The sequence below is a fragment of the Argentina anserina genome, chromosome 2 (assembly GCF_933775445.1).
Source record: "Argentina anserina chromosome 2, drPotAnse1.1, whole genome shotgun sequence".
NCBI classification, from domain to species: domain Eukaryota; kingdom Viridiplantae; phylum Streptophyta; class Magnoliopsida; order Rosales; family Rosaceae; genus Argentina; species Argentina anserina.
The window spans coordinates 732717-749991 of NC_065873.1; the positions used below are offsets into that span (position 1 = coordinate 732717).

General features: G+C 38.1%; 1 pseudogene; it reads left to right on the forward strand.

Moving 5' to 3' along the window:
- The window catches only part of LOC126782252 (heat shock cognate 70 kDa protein-like), a 92608-nt pseudogene that overhangs the window by 13294 nt on the left and 62039 nt on the right, over positions 1 to 17275 (forward strand).

Consider the following 17275-nt stretch of genomic DNA (forward strand, 5'->3'; position numbering starts at 1 on the left):
TATTCATTTGCAAAGATGGGTGGTTCAAGTAGAAATGAGCATATTTTCTTTCAGTAAGATCTCGAGTTTGAGCATTGTGAATTGAGCAATCAGTGTTGAGAGAATTTCCCATCATAACCCGGCAGTCCGACGCGGTTCGAAAGTTTAGTCATTTCCCAAAGGGCGATGTATTTCTTGAGAAAAAAAAAACCGATATTAGCAACATTTCTCGGCCTTGGTTCATTTCATTCGAGTTTTCTTCTCCGTGTTTGTAAGACCTCTTTCGGAAACTAGAACTCATAATCATAAGAAACAGTTATTCATCGTAGCCCATGGTGGCTATTGCATATACTAGGGAACTTGGTGTTTTCTGCTTGCCTAAATCACATATTTTAACTACTTGCCATTCCATTCCATGTAGAAATTCGTTGTGGCAATCTATGATCTAGTGATGCTCATCTCCATCTCAATGATCTCATTCACAATGCTTTCTGTTGGCAATGAATCCAGACTCTCAATTCACAAGCAATAAAAGTCTTCTTTTCTTTGAGAATTATACAATATAGTTTGATGATCTATTATGATCGATGAATTGTTTGAATAAGCTATTATGAAGAATTGTTTGACAAGAAAATCCTTAATTTTATGTAGGTTGGCATAACAGATCGATTTAAGAACATGGAGAAGTATGAATCGTAGAATTGCGAAACACGAAGTCGGTGAACATAAATAAATAAAAATTGGGTTATCAAGAATTGAAGTCTCTTCTAAACAAATTGATTAGACTTGAAGAGTCAACTCAATTCGTTTTCCATTCTTTCACTTAATCTGTTAGGATCGAACCCCATTGTAGGGGCTGCTGGAGGCCACAACTTGCTTGACCTTCAAACAACTTGATCGAAGCTGCTTGAAATTATTTGATCCATCTGAGAGGAACACCACCAATTCAAGACTTGATCGTAACTAGATCGAAGAGTTGAAGCCCTTATTTGTTAACCTCATTTAGAACCAGATTAATGTTATGCTATACCTAGAAAACTAGAGCCACCAAAATCCATACTCCATGGTGTTGTCAACTACTGTAACAGGAAAATGATTTTCTTCTTCTTCTTCGGTTTAGAATGACAGATAGATAGACTCTTTGTTTTCATTTAGTCATCTCCTACTTAATTGATCTGCATTGGTTTTTTTTTTTTTTGAAAAGGATCTGCATTGGCTTAAGAACGATCGATAAAGTAAATATATACGCCCAGATAGTTGGAAACTGATTTAAAAGGATCGATGAAATTAAACAATATATGTGGTCTAAACTCTCTAAAGCTAATAATTCCAGTAGGCATGAAGTTGATTAATAACTTAAAGGCTATGCCATTATTATTATTATTTTTTTTTAGAAAAAGGCTATGCCATTATTTATTATCTATAAGCTAATAACATTTCCATCCTACAAATCTATTCTGTCTGATGTTTTCAAAAAAAAAAATCTGTTCTGTTTATTTAGTGCCTGCGTATATTTCAATATTTAACTAATTTTCTTGAAAATTAAATGGTAAGTCATTATTTCATTATTCATTACGTGTTTGCATTACATGAGAATTAGTAATGAAGAAAACCTACAATGAAGTACGTACAAAAAGCTTTTACATTCTTAGGGCAACCTCGGTGTGTTAACACAGACTCGTACAATTGATCGGCATCAAGTCAATTTTTTCATAACTAGGGATACACTTGAAATTCAATTCAAGAATAAAAGAAGGAGGGACTAGAAGTCGTAGTCTACTTTGATTCCAGCTTGCAAAATGGATGCCGAGTGACCAATTAAGTTTTGCGACAGCGTCCGGTAAGAAATTTGCTTCTTGCCAAATGTCGAAACTCAATTGGAATGAAAAGAAGTAGCTATACCTTGTCACTATAGTTACATGCATGGTTTGTTTATATTGTTAAAGTTATTGTGCTGCTTGCTTCATGATCATAAACTTGATAAAAGTGGAGGCCGGTCAATGAGTCACACCCACCATCCAATTTCTAACAACAAGCTAAGCTAGCATCTAATTCGATTGGTTATGCCACTTGGGTCCGACCAGATCGACATATCAAATTCATCGACATCGAGCTATCTAGTAGTGCCCAGCCCTCTCTTTCTCTAGTTTAATTAGACTAATTATTCCCGTGATCGCCAATTTTATTAGTTACAGTAACATTTCTTGTTATGATACTAATCACAATTACTTATCATGATTTCATGCATTATGTTAATGTTAGCGGATGCACACAAAATATCCCAAAACAAGAAACGACGACTTCCCGAAAAGCAAATCCAAGAGTCCAAGACATGGAGATGGTCATGAACAAGAAGACACACCACAACATTCCAAATTATACGAAAAAGCATAATTGAAAAATTGTAATCAAACAAAAACAAAGGAAAGGAGCGAGAAAAGGCCATCCCCACATAGAGGAAAAATAAAGTGGCAAACTTTGCGTTCTCTAAAGTGTTAGGTAGCTAGAAGCATCGGAAGCTTCCAGCCTTCCATTGAGATATTTCTCTTCTCTTTTCTTATCAACTTATTATTACACCAAAGAAAAAACAGAAGGAAATCTCTGCTGTGATTTGAACTCGATTATCAGAGCCTCACTATCAGTATGGTAATAATTATTGTTGCACCTTGGGGGGTTTTACCTAAATGACCTTAATTAGGGATTCAATAATTAAGCAAGTGAGTACTCAAATTTGGTTTGGTAGAAAGGTACAATATCCCAACTGTTGCTAGATCACAACATGTCCAACTTAATGACAAAAATGTGCAATATGTATCAATGGGTCCATGATCGACTATATTTTCTTGGAGTCCCACATATGCATGTGTAAGAGACTAATAATACTTCACCATTATGCTCCACCATTATGCTCCACATTGTCCTATATTTCTCTCCAATCAATAAGATTTAATTGAATGTCAAAGAGTTTGATGTAGCCAGCTATATATTATCCACATTGCCTTGAATCCCTTCATGCATATATATCAAGCATCATTAAGAAATTTTTGGGCTGGTGTCGCCCCAAAGTAGCTAAATTGTTACTTAAATAAGTCTCAAATAATCTTATCTCAATTCTTTAAATAATTAAACTGCTCAAATATATATATATATATAAAGCGGAGCTCCGCTCTGAAATTAAAGAGTGGAGCTCCGCTCTGAAATTAAAGAGTGGAGCTCCTCTCTTAGCACTTGGATCAATCTTTTTAAATCTAATGGATCACAATTTACCTCTCCTAACCAGGATCAAATTCCATGGTTAACAAACAAAAATAAATAAATTTAAAATACAACAGAATAAAGGAAGTTAAAAACAAAACATAATCAATCCCGCAAAATCTTCTCAAAGACCAACTCCCACAAAAAAATTATTATGTGTACCTGATACATAGTCTATGCGGCGTGCCTCTTTAATGTTATCGGTCTATTTTTTACTGTGTTTGTTTCTGATTAGTTACTCATATTTAAATAATTTTTCCCTTTTCACCGCGTGCATGTTTACCACACCATTGAGTAATATGATTGGCTTGGTACATCACATTACAGTGCCACGTGGTGTTCCGATTACACAGAATCATTTCTCACACAAGAGAAGAATCAATTATTCAATCACACAGCTATTCTAGGTTAACAACAAAAAATATTAATCGCACAAGGAGAAGAGGACGAAAAAGAGAAGAATTTGTGAAATATTGTTCTAGATGTACAGATGCACAAAAGAAGAATTTTAACCTTTTAAGGTTTTCCTCCAAACCAAGTTTCTACCGTGAGCAATTTCACTGCTTTCTTTTCTGGGTTACAATCGTTTGATAAAATCTTCCAACGTTGCTGGCATATCAAGACATGTAGGTAATTAAAAGCCACCTCTTCTACTTGAATTGATCTTGTCAGGGTCATAGATCGGTAGGAGATCGATCAAAAATCAAATTATTATCCGGAACCACAAATCAACATAGTATACCTCATTATCCGGGATTTTCACTTTGAAAATTCACAAGAACTTTGATATTCTCTTCGTTTAATTCGTCTGATATACATTGGTATCAAACTATGAACATGCCTACCTCAAAAAATAAAAACAAATAAAAAGTATGAACTGGTCAGGAGAAAACCCCATAAACGTGGATTATGATTAATTAAGATTTTGTGGGATTGATTTTGTTTTGTTTTCAATTTTCAGTTTTGTTTTTTATTTTTGTTAATTTGCTAACCATGGAAATTTGACCATGGTTAAGAAAGGTGAATTGTGATCCATTAGATTTAAAAAGATTGATCTAAGGGCTAAGAAAGGAGCCCCGCTTTTTAATTTCAGAGCGAGACTATGCTCTATAAGGAGACTATATATATCTAGAGCAGAGCCCCGCTCTGAAATTAAAGTGCGGAGTGTTCCGGGAGAATTACTATTCTACCATTGTGTGTGTCTTAGCCTAATAGGTTTCCTGTTAGGAGATAGATTAGCATCTCCGTAGTAGATTAGGACTCCGAATCCTACGGGATTGTGGTTTTGTAATGCCTATATATAGGCCCCCATATCATTCAATAATACACAATTATTTCATCCTGAAACACGTTATCAGCACGTTGCTCTAAAACCTTGAACTTTTAGAGCCCTCGGAAATTTTTTTTCTTCTCTTCCTCCGCCGGCACCGCCGCCCCTGCCCCTGCGCACCGCTGCCCCTGCCCACCGCAGCCGCCGCCGCATCGCTGCTGCCGCACGCGACGCAGCCCCGCGCGCAGCCCCTGCATGCTGCCCCTGCAGCCCCCCCGCACGCAGCCCCTGCATGCTACCCGCGCAGCCCCTGCATGCTGCCCCTGCAGCCCCGCGCGCAGCCCCTGCATGCTACCCCCGCAGCCCCGCACGCTGCCCTGCCCCGCAGCCCCCGCATCGCAGCCCATGCGCGCACACACGCAGCCAGCCCCTGCAGCCCCGCATTCTACCCCTGCATGCTGCCCTGCAGCCCCTGCGACCCCCCCTGCTGCCCCTGCACGCAGCCCCGCAGCTCCGCAGGGTCTCCTCTGCATTCGCTCCGCAAAAACATACTTTTGCCCCGCAAGTCCCCGCATCAAAGCATTCAAAATTACTCCTCCCGCATATATACGCAAGGAACGCGAACTGCACAAGCAAACTCTTTGCTTAAGAGAAGCTACTCCCGTCTTCTCTACCCTTTTGAGCCTTTAAACTATTTCTCTTTTTTCCTTTTTCTTTTCCTATTGCTTATTAAATCGTTTATTTGCACGTTTTCGTTTTCTAACTATGTTTCACGTGCTTGCATAGGAAAAGTGATCACTCGTCGTACTATGGTGATGACATTCATGCCGAGATGGACAATACTTTTACCATCTACATACGATTTCAATCGTATCCTCGCAAGATTTTTATGTCATCGGACGAAGATCGAAAAGGAATTCAACAAGCAACTTCATGCATGACGATCGATTTGCAGAGCAATTTACTTATATGCGGTCTATTTGGCAGACCAACAAGTATGTTTTTCTTAACGTTGCTGCTTTTGAACATATATATATATATATAAATTATCGGGCGATATTAGCCTTTTTCATGTCTTCTTTTCCGGCCTTTCTTATAATGCCGATGAGACCAAAGAGGGATATGATTACCCTCTTGGTCGACGTTTTTCGTGTGACGGTCCTGGGGGAGTCACGTTATTATTTAAAAAGGAAGATATCGATTTCGTGTGGTCGCCTGAGTGCACCGCTGTTTTGGGTGCGATCATGAGAATCGCCGATATGCATCGATTATTTTGTGACCATATACATCACAACCCTTCTAATTCCGGTTACATACTTGAATAGTTTCGATTATTCGAAACCTATACAACCCTCGTTTCTTATGGATGCGTCGCCATCGCGACTGTTATTTGAATTTTTGAGTGTTCTTAAACTCATGTCTATAAACGATAATCCCAAGGTCTACGTACTCATTTATTTGAGTTGATTCATTACTCTGATGCAGCACTATTTGCTGACAAAAGATCCCAAAAATAAAGAATTCTATGGGACAAACTTAAAGTGATTTAATGAACGTCTATGACGTTGTATTATCAGAGTTGACCTTGATGCATACTCCACATCCAAGAAACACATGCCATTTTTGGCACCTGTATCTATTTCTTGAGGGAATTTTGGAGATGGAAAAGTAACATTCTTCCATTCTCAAGTAAGCAAACATTTTTGGCACCATCGTACGCTGTGGTGTTGTCGGCGCCCGTGGCGTTGCACCACAAAACAAGGGCGGCAAACGCAAAGATGGACTAGTAAGGGTCATAGCTTCGGTCTTGGCTCCTGCCTAGATGAGGGGGAGACCATTATTCTCTGGAATCAAAACCAGAAAGAAGCGAAGTGCGTAGGCACAAGTATTTCGCCCATCATCAAGAGATATTCTCTAAACATGTGTATCAACTAAGTTTCTGTGGGACACTACAGACTCATTTTGTTGATGTTAGAGAAGAACATAAATCTCACAAATTGATCATATACAGCGCACGCGCGTGTTTAATGGATTGATATCTCATGATTGATGATGTATTCGCTTATGCTCTTATTCCGTTGTAAAGTATCAACGATGAGCAACTTGACCGAAGTGGAAAGAATCAATACAGGTTGAACTAGACTTGTTATGTTGGTCGTTGTTCGTAAGTGTAATGAGAAAGATGAAGTCATGCGATATATGCAGGACTTATGGCGCAAATATTGTCTCATTATCCTAGTATTGACTACGATGAGTTATATTCTCTCGTTATGGACATAATTGTTTTCCGCTACTTGATCAGTAATAGTGTCCATGAAAACTGATTTGCAGCATATGATAGTGGTCATATAATATCTGTAAAAGGATCTTGACGCAGATATGAGAGTGCCCGAGGGACTTTAAATGCCTCCAGACCACGGAGAGATTATGTAATCAGATTGCGACGTTCGAGAGAACGTAGTACAATCGGTTGCAAGAACTCATACCCATATGTGTTCATATGAAGCTAATTCTAGATTCTCTATTCCGTCTAAGTATAGATGATGAAAAGATTCAATGAGCTATACATTCATACATGTTAGTGTTGTTGGGACACTATTGCTTTCATTATGACGTGATTAACTATGCGCCTATGCATTGTCATTGGACTTGCATTGCTTCTTTGACATGGGTTTAGTTCTACACTTAGTGAACCAACACAAATCCTATCCACACCAACGCCGCCAGCAGCTCCAGCAACATCAACGTACGCCTTGGTGTAGCAGTCGACACTGGTAGCGTAGAGGATGCGTACGGTTCCGTCTAGGACCAAAATCAGTCATTCATTGGTCTATTCCCCCATTCTTTTGTGAAAGACACATTGAATGTGACAAATCAGAATCTGTCCAGTTTCGTAGGTCAACTTCAATGAGACCTACAGGACATCTCGCTCGATGAAATATGGTGAAATTGTACCGTTGGAAAGGTCTATGTGTCTACTTTCCAGGGACACCAACCATTCGTTCATAGCTATCATATTGAGTGAGTTATGGCCGTTTTAGCAAAATAGGACAGTTCTGTCCGGAAATTTGCAAGTCAGTCAAATTCGACAGAGCATTGTGAACTGCTCCGATCGGATGAGGTTGTGAACCTTATGTCACTGGAAAGCCACGGGTGTCTACTTTTCAGAACATTTTACGGTTCGCTGATACCTATTTTGACGAAGAAGTTATGGCCGTTTAAGTGAGTGAACGTCATTCTATCCGAGAATCTGATTTTCATTGCAAACTCTTGTTTTGAGTTGTTATGCAATCTTGTTTCCTAAGATCTAAGTTTGGCTAAGTATAGCATGGATGATCTAAGGATGTGTGGCTAGATTAATGATTAATCATTAGCCCAAGACTACATTTGAGAAGCATGTAATGAACGTTGTATACGTTGTTCTTTGTACTCCATGATTATGGCACTAATCAGGGGGAGTTGTTTCGTAGACTTCAGGGGGAGTCTACCTCACATGATGCTATCAAATGTAGACGGTGCGTTGTGCTCTTTTTCCCTTCGATCAAGCTTTTGTTTTTACCCAAGAGGTTTTTATTTTGCTTGACAAGGTTTTTACCGAGGCAACGATGTGTGCACCATGCAACCTAGGCATGCGACACAAGGGGGAGTGTTCCGGGAGAATTACTATTCTACCCTTGTGTGTGTCTTAGCCTAATAGGTTTCCTGTTAGGTGATAGATTAGCATCTCCGTAGTAGATTAGGACTCCGAATCCTACGGGATTGTGGTTTTGTAATGCTTATATATAGGCCCCCATATCATTCAATAATACACAATTATTTCATCCTGAAACACGGAGATCCTTATTTGACTAGTTTTTCGGTCACTTTTTCACATCTTCACTATTCAGTTGTTAGATATGTATGTGTAGATCATCCATACAAAATTTCACCCAATTTGGTGACCGTTTGAGTTTTCACAATTATGATTTACAAGAACAATTCTAGATAGACAAATTCGGTTGTTCATAGATTTAATAGTGTTTCGATACCTTAACGATCATCAAATTGGGTGAAATTTTATATGGATGATCTACACATACATATCTAACTATTGAATTGTAAATATGTGAAAAAACTATCGAAAAACTAGTAAAATAAGGACATACGCACTTTAATTTCAAAGCGGGGATCCGCTCTGGAATGAGACTTATATATATGGTAAAGCAATTTTAAAGAGAGGTGAGTGTAATTTGATCTTTCAAATTAAATCATAGGGGATTAGCGTTTATAGGTCTATACATGAAACTGAGCTTTTAGATACGGATTCAATTTGAGGTGAGCACATCTATATCTATGGAATTCAACAGTGCAGGGAAAGATTTAACTTTAACTCCCAACTAAATCAGTAGCTAGGGTTTCCAACTTTCGATTGAAATGGAGCTTTATTCTCAGGAATGTTAGGTCTAAATCAGACTAGTGATCGAAGGCAGCTAGCGTGGTAAATGGTTGGATATTCGATGGGCACAAGAAGAATATAGGGTTTCATGTCGTCGTCGTCTCCTTCTTCCTCTCTAATTGAAAGGGAAAGGAGGGGTCTCTGTCCAAGACGCTACCAACTCCCCTCGATTTGGGGCTGTAGTTGGCAGCCGTCCGACGTTGGCTCATGTGCCCGGTTACGGAGGTGACCCCACCCACACCACCTCCTCCCCTATCTTCGACAGTCAGTTTTATAAGAACTAAAGAACCCTTAAAATCCCCAGAAGGAAACACAGACTTAGTCGACGTCGAGCACCATCTTCTTCTTTCTTTCTTTCTTTTCTTTCTCGGCTGGCCAGATACTTCCCTCTGTTCTTTTCTGTTTTGCTTCTCCTGCATGCTAACTACTGAGGTCATCACCTAATTAATCATCTAGTTATTTAATTTGTTGTAATATATCGTATCTTTCACCTAACCTACCGTCGAATTTCACGTCCTAATCAAAAATTAATTAATTTAGGGCCGAGAGGGGAAATTAAGTTAATATTTGATATCGATCGACCAGAAGAAGATGCATATATGTTGACATCCAACTCGGATCGATCCATGAGCAAACAGTACCTAACTTTCTTCTTTTCCTTTTGCATGGCCTGTTAAATCACAAACACATGCGTCCAGACTCCTTACATACTTTTCGTGCATCTTAATTAACTGGTAATTCATCCTCAAAAAGCACACAAATATTAATTTGCTGCCAAATTTTGGCCTAATTAATCAAACTTCTTTGTGGTATATGGCTTGTTTTTCTACAACTCCGAAGCGTATATATGCACGTCATTACAACTAGATCTTCTTAATGTACTTACGCACAACCGAAGAGCTTAATTAGTTTATGCTACCCATAGAAAATCGAACCCTCGATTGTTTGTGGTTTCATCCCCTCCTATTTAGCTATCTCAGAATGTTGGAGGGATCGTTGCGAATTTGAAAGAGGGATACACGTATATGTTACTCCTACGTACTAGATCCTAGTTGCCCCAATACAAGAAAATGAAGATCTTCATCATTTTTTAGTGTGTTTCATATAAAGAAGGAACAATTAAATAACAAGGCAGCCAAACTGACTATAAATCTATGAGCTAGCTTTCAGAACATTTTTTTTCATTGGATTGCCATGCTTAGTTAGACAACTACATTTTGTTAACCAGGACATGAGTATATACATGAAAGCGGAGTCATATATATATATTTGCATACGACTACTATATATAAGCTACAATCTTAATTATATATCAACATACAACCTAGCTAACCCTCACCTGCCCAGCATATTAAATAGTTTCAATTCGTGAAGTAAGCAAATACTACATTTCGACTTTTGCAAGCTCTGATAGTCGGGATAAAGGTTGCACTGAGGCTCAAGGGTTGAAGGGAAAAAATCCTTATGTAATCATCCACGTATATGTAGAACGAAAGAAAATGTTGATTACTATGCAAGTAAAGTCGCAAAGGTAACATGCAACGATGTAACGACTCGTGGAAATCCCTCCAAAAATGCTTATTAAGTTGACATTTTAATGCTTAAACCCTACTATTAAGTTTTTAAATTTCTAGAGCTGACGCGGGAGTTACAGGGCAGCCAGGGCTTACAGCGCTGTCACATCATTAACGAAAAATAAGAAATTAACAAGATGATGCCGAAGATGCATTGTTTCCGTTTTATATAATATGTTAGCGTCATTGCCTTCATTTTCTAATGATAATTTGTATTTTTCAGCTTGAATAATACTGACAAACAAGTGTCATTGATACGAACAGCTTAAATTTACTGATATCAGGCATTGGTGAAGGAAAGTGCATGCCATGCATTTAGGAACTTTGCGCGTCATATCCAACTAATGAATCACGTACATATGTACTACCTTAATCTAAACTTACTTTCCCTTAAGTTCTCTCATCTCCTTCCTCTAGCAGTTAGTCACTATTTTTTTCCTTCATGCATTTTGTTTGAGTTGTTTCCATTAATTAATACCCTTTTAATTAGCTTATGCATCGCCTACTTTTCTGTCTGATTTAACCCCCTAAGTGATTGACAAAAGAAGACACTGCAGTTCATTATGAGAGATTAAGTAATAACAAGACAAGTCTTCCTTCGATTATAATAACAAGAGAAGCTGTAGTCCAATTACAGAATCCATTTTCTCGATGTGAATCTCTTGTCGAGGAATAAAAGTGGACAAGGAGAAGAAGTCCGATCCGGTGCATGTGCATGCATATGTTAAGAACCAGCGCAAGATAGAAGAAGTCCGGCCGGTAAGAAAAGTGAACAAAGTTTGGTGTTGGCGAGATGCATGCTTAGTTAATTAAAACAATAACTAGGGATAAAGAAGCCTAATTATGCATGTTAACGGGCAAGAGAGTTGAGAGGGAAAACTGGCACAGGATCGATATGGAAGAGCGACTGAGCGAGTATGAATCGAAGTGTCTGTGGCTGAGATGTTTGGAAGTTGACGTTGTTAGGTGGTGGTCGCTAGGGTTGATGGTGATGGATCCCAGAAGTCCCTCTAGAATATCAGTCAACTTTATGTCGTTCTCACTATCAAACGCGTATTGTTTCTTTCAGAATTTTGATTCCTAATTCACCATCTTCGTCGACCCATATCATCCTTAATAATAAATCTCCCTACCTGCCCTACAATCCTCTTCTGGCTATATGCTGTAAACGTACAAAATTTAATAAACGTGAGAGGGAGAGAAGAGCAGATACCCGATAATGTTGTTATGTTAGCTATTATACATATATTATCGTAGTATATACATTTAAAATAAATTTTCGTTCTTCAATAATTGGTAGTTTTTTTTAAAAAAATTGGAAGCTAGAAATCTATTGAAATAATACTCTTTTTCTCATACGGAAATAAGAAATAAGACTCTTGGCTCTGGCATATTCATACAAAATTAAGAAATGAGTTCGGCTTTTCATGTTGTGATTTTATCTTCTTCTTTTTTGCTATATATATGCAGACACTAATGAAAACTACAACATTAAAATTTTTCTCATTTTCATCGCGTTTTATGTGATTAATGTTATATGTTTGTATTTAGTTAATTAGTTGAAGAATGTCGACTCTTTAGTTTTAGGTTTTGGGTGCCAGATTTAAAGGGTTATTACAGCCTTCTCAGGCCAGTTTTGATTCGCTTATAGTTGACACTTGGCATGAACTATAATTTGAAATCATAATCGTTTAATTGGTCTTGTACCGTACGTATAAGTTCGCTTAAAGCTCCGACGCTATAGCCTTCGATCATACACTACTACACAAAGATACATCAATGACATTTCAAGCATGGCGTTTTTCTAAAAATGCCATTGAAAGTACTATTTCATGGCGTTTTATTTGAAAAACGCCATTGATTTTTTCTATCCCAACTATATGTATATGGAGATGGTGTTTTACAAACGCCAGGAAATATTCTAAAAGTCAATGACGTTTATTAAACGCCATGAAATTTGATGACGTTTATTAAACGCCATGAAATTTGATGACGTTTACCAAAACGCTATTGTAGATATATTTGATGGCGTTTAGAAACGCTATGAAAGATATTTCAGCTTAATGACGTTTGGAACGCCGTACCTGGAGCATGTCATTTTTGTTTAGAAGGGGGTGTTGTTATTTCACTCTAGCGCCGCTCCAAAAAAACCTAATTTAAAGATCTCGTATTGAGTTACAAACCCCTCAAGCCCCTCACATTCCTTAGCATCCATTCTCAGAAGCTGCGCTAGGGTAATGTACATGATATGTTGTGAGGTTTGTGCTCCTCAGATCGGGGGGCTCTGTGGCTGGTGGTAGTGGAGATCGGGTTTGCCGAGAGCGTTGGCTATGATTCTTACAGATCGGGGTCGACTGCTGGTATTGGTTCGGCGGTGAAGAAGGCTAGGATATCAGGGTTTGTGGTGGCGCTTTCCTTCTGATTTGGCCGACGCAAATCGATGAGGTTCTGGATCGGTGAGGCGGAGTTTGTGGATTGCTGGCGATGGATGGTTTGGATTGATGGTGAGCCGATGATGGGGTCTCGGGGTCATCATCTAGGGGATGTCGTCTCTGCTTCTCCGCTCCAGATCGGTCACCGGTGGCCCTTCTTGCTAACAAGGTAAATATCAATTCTCGATTTTCAATCTTAGGGTTCAAAATCGTTGTTTGGCTTCATTAGTTAGAAAGGGATTAAAATAAATACTGGGTTTCAATTGTTTGTTGCTGACCTGGGTTTGAACTTCGTGTTTTGTTATTAACTCGTGCGTTTCTGCTTGGATAGTTAAGAAGTTACTATTCCCAGCAAAGATGTAATTCTGCATTGATTGAGGTCTAGCTCAGACCTTGTGTTATGGTGTTTCTATCCCAGATATCTATTCTGGTGTGTGTTTATTACTTTGTCTATGTTTGGCTTGATTTTTTGGATCTATATGTTTTTGTGTTGATGCTCTTTGAATGAATTATTTGAATGTGGTTGGAAAATTTTCAAAGTTTAAGTTAAGTCTTAATGCAGCGAAAAAGACTAGTTCTTTATGATGCTCTAGAATCTTGGGATCCTTAGTTTAGGGCTTATATTGCAAAGTGTTGCTTCAATTAATGGTGAAAGTTTTGGATTCTATAATAGCCACTGAGGCAATGTAACGGTTAGGAAAAACTTTGTAATTTTGATCCTGGGATTTGTTAGTATGAAAATATGTGCTTTGATTGAGGTCTACCTCACTTACCTGCTATTATAGTGTTTTAAAACATTGTCCAATAGTTTCAATTGTTTGCTAAATAGATGCTAATGGTGAAAGAAGAGTACTGGAGCATTATATTACATAAATGGCTTTAAGTATCCAGTACTGCAGTAGTCCTATGTAGTGTGTAAAGCAATGTGCATCAGTGCATTTACTGAATGTGTTACATTCTTAGACTGTTAATCTAAAAGTTGCAAAACTATACATTTAATTAAATATAATTTAGAACCTGCTCACCGATTTCAGTGTTCATTCAGTTTTCTTTCTATTACTGCAGATAATGAAACTAAGACCATGGTCAAGTTCCAACTCAAGAAAGTTCTTTGTACGGGTGTTGCTGTTGGCAATCTTGCCATGGAGGAGAAGCAGATTTTTTGAAATGTGCAACTCAGTGTCAATTTTTTGGTTTCTTTTTGAAAAATAATTGGCAGAATGTAATTTCAGGGTAACATTATACTTGAAGCATTTGGAGGTTTTTCAATGTAAATCATCAGTGCCTTTGCTTTTGTGTCACTAATTTTGTTCTTCTCTGTGTGTCAAATAGGTGAGGTTTTTGAACTTGAAGAGCACCTTAGGCAAGGGAATCTGAATCTACTAAGTTCTTACGTTCAAGCAGGAACTCATTGTGCTATTTGTGCATATGCTTGAAGTCTGCTCCTTTCATGTGCTATGTCCAAACCCATAACTCCCTACACTGGGTTATGGGTATTGCCAATAAACATTGTACATTTGTAGAGGAACAATAAAATTCCTTAAGTGTTGTACATTGAGTATTGCTTCTATGTATTTAATCAGAAAATTAATATATTTTTTTAATTAGAAAAAACATCCATGGCGTTTTCAAACGCCACTGAATATATTACAATGACTTTTAACAAACGTCGTCAAATTACAATCAATGGCGTTTTTAAAACGCCGTGAAATTAATGGTGTTTTTAAAAAACCGTAAAAATATATTTGATGGCGTTTGAAAAACGCCATAAAATTGTATGTGAAAGGACGGCGTCAGTTTCTACGACGTTTGACGATGGCGTTGAAAAACGCCGTTAAATACTTTTGATGGCGTTTTTCAAACGTCATAGATGTCAATATGTGTAGTAGTGATATATCTATATATGCCTTAGAAACCTAAACCAGAATGGCATACCCTAAAATCTGAAACACAAATAAGTCTATTGCTTATCGATTGGTAGTGATATACATTTCTTGTCATCGAAGACCATTCATTCGTGACATCAACATTAGTTAATTAGATGATATATATAGGTGTGTGTACCTCCACTACCTCGTCACATGTTCTTTTATTAATCGATTTATTTTGGTTTGATGTCACATGATTATATATATGATTTTTACCGAGCAAAAGAAGAAGACAAAAAATGGAAAGAGGGGGAAGCAAAATAGTAGGTAAAATTTGCATACAAGGTGCCTGCAGTTGCATCATTGCCTATAAAAGATTGCTTCTGGAAGACCAAACAGATGGGTAGGTTGAAATCTTCCCGAGTAGATAACGATGGATCGATTATTATCATATTGATGCCAGATTTGAATATAAAGAATGAGTTAAGAGCACCCCAAAACTGAAAACTCAAGCAACTCTAACATATATAATTATCAGTCCTGCTATAATTAGTGAAATGTCAAGTCTCAACTGAGAGTCAATTTGATGTGTGCAAAGTTGCAACCATATCCTTGTATGTGTGCATGTATACAGTCATACAGATCCATGTATATGGGATCATAGATATTCTAGCTATTCCAAATTACCTTTGATTAGTTAGTGTTCTTGTCATGATCGATCCGATATATACAAGTTGGTAAGAAGGGGCGAGAAATCCGTGTGAGTGAGATGTTTTTCTACAAGTTGGAGCGGTCATTATTATGATTGTTTAGACTTCACAGTCCAAACTGCAAATCAAAGTTTCCGTCGATCGAGTTCTTTGCCTAGTTGCAAGGACTCCTTTTAATTTTTTTTCCTTGTCTGGGTAATGGTGTTGCTCATTCTTTAGCTAAGAATGCACTTGTTTGTACTACATCTCCTCTAGTTTTTGTTGATGAGGCGCCTCCTCAATTGGCTTCTCGAGCTAGGGTCTGAGTTCAGAACTTCAGATTTTCAGTCTGAAATCTAGTCTGATCGCTCCCTCATGTTTCCCATTTTGGGGCTCGATCATGTGAAGTTGATGTCGATCATACACGTACTCTGTAATCCTTCATATTAACGAAGTTATCATTTGATATAAAAAAATTGCAAATCAAGTTTTGATGGTATTACGAGATAAAAGGGTTTTCTAGGTCATGAAGTACTGGTGTTGATTATATTGAGAACTTGTAAAGTTCATGGAAATGGAATACATGTATGATTTTTTATTGATGAATTGGACATACGACGATCTTATGTTGAGGTTGTGCTGGTTTCTGGAAGTAAATAGAATTCGAACTCTCTGTATTTTAATAGGGCTGGGTTTGGAAAATTAGCATGCATGTTAAGTAATGGCCTCACGGTTTGCAAGGATAATAATAGACAGGCCAGAAGGGAACATCGACCAACTAATTATAAGAACTTGGCAAGAGGCTGTTTGGAGTCCTCGAGGTTTTAATTTGATCCAACTGTTTCCAAGATTGGAAGTTTTAGAATAAGAGTTTTCGAATAAGCTAACTGTATGAATCTTGTTTATGTAACATAAAACGTGTATGGATTAAATAAGCCTTCTGGTGAAAATAACTGGGGTAATGTTTTGTAGGGGTTATTTGATAAGAATGGGTGTGGTGTTCTGAGGAGACTCAAATTGAGAGCATTGTTCTAGATTATTTCTCTGGTCTCTTTTCTTCAAGTGGGCCGGAGAATGTAGAGTTCTTCTCGGATCTCTTTCCGGTAGTTGTGAGCAGAGAAATGAATGCAATGTTGACTCGGGAGTTTGAAGCAGCAGAGGTCCTCAATGCACTGAATCAGATGCAACCGTTGAAGGCTCCTGGCCCCGACGGTTTTGCTCCATGCTTGTATCAGTAATACTGGAAGGTTTTAGGTGAGGATGTGGTTCGAGCAGTGCATCGCTTTATGAACTCAGAACAACATATGCTTCAGGTTAATCACACTCATGTGGCTTTGATAACAAAGGTAAAGAATGTGGAGAATATGCAGCAGATTTGGCCTATTAGCCTTTGTAATGTCATTTATAAGTTGGGTTCAAAGGTGTTAGCATATAGGTTTAAGGGAATTCTTTGTAAGGTCATTGCTCCAAATCAAAGTGCATATGTGTCGGGAAGACAAATTTTGGACAATTCACTCTTGCCGTTTGAGATTTCTCACTTCCTCAAGAGATGTTATGGTGCTAGCCAGGGGTTTGGGGCTTTGAAGATTGACATGAACAAGACATATGATAGAGTTGAGTGAGAATTTTTGGAGGCGGTGATCAGTAGTATGGGTTTTGAGTAGTGATTTGTGCAGTGGATCATGAGGTGTGTTAGGACGGTTTCATACTCTTTTATCACAAATGGTGAGGCCTGTGGTAATTTGAGACTGTCTAGGGGTGTGCGAGAAGGGA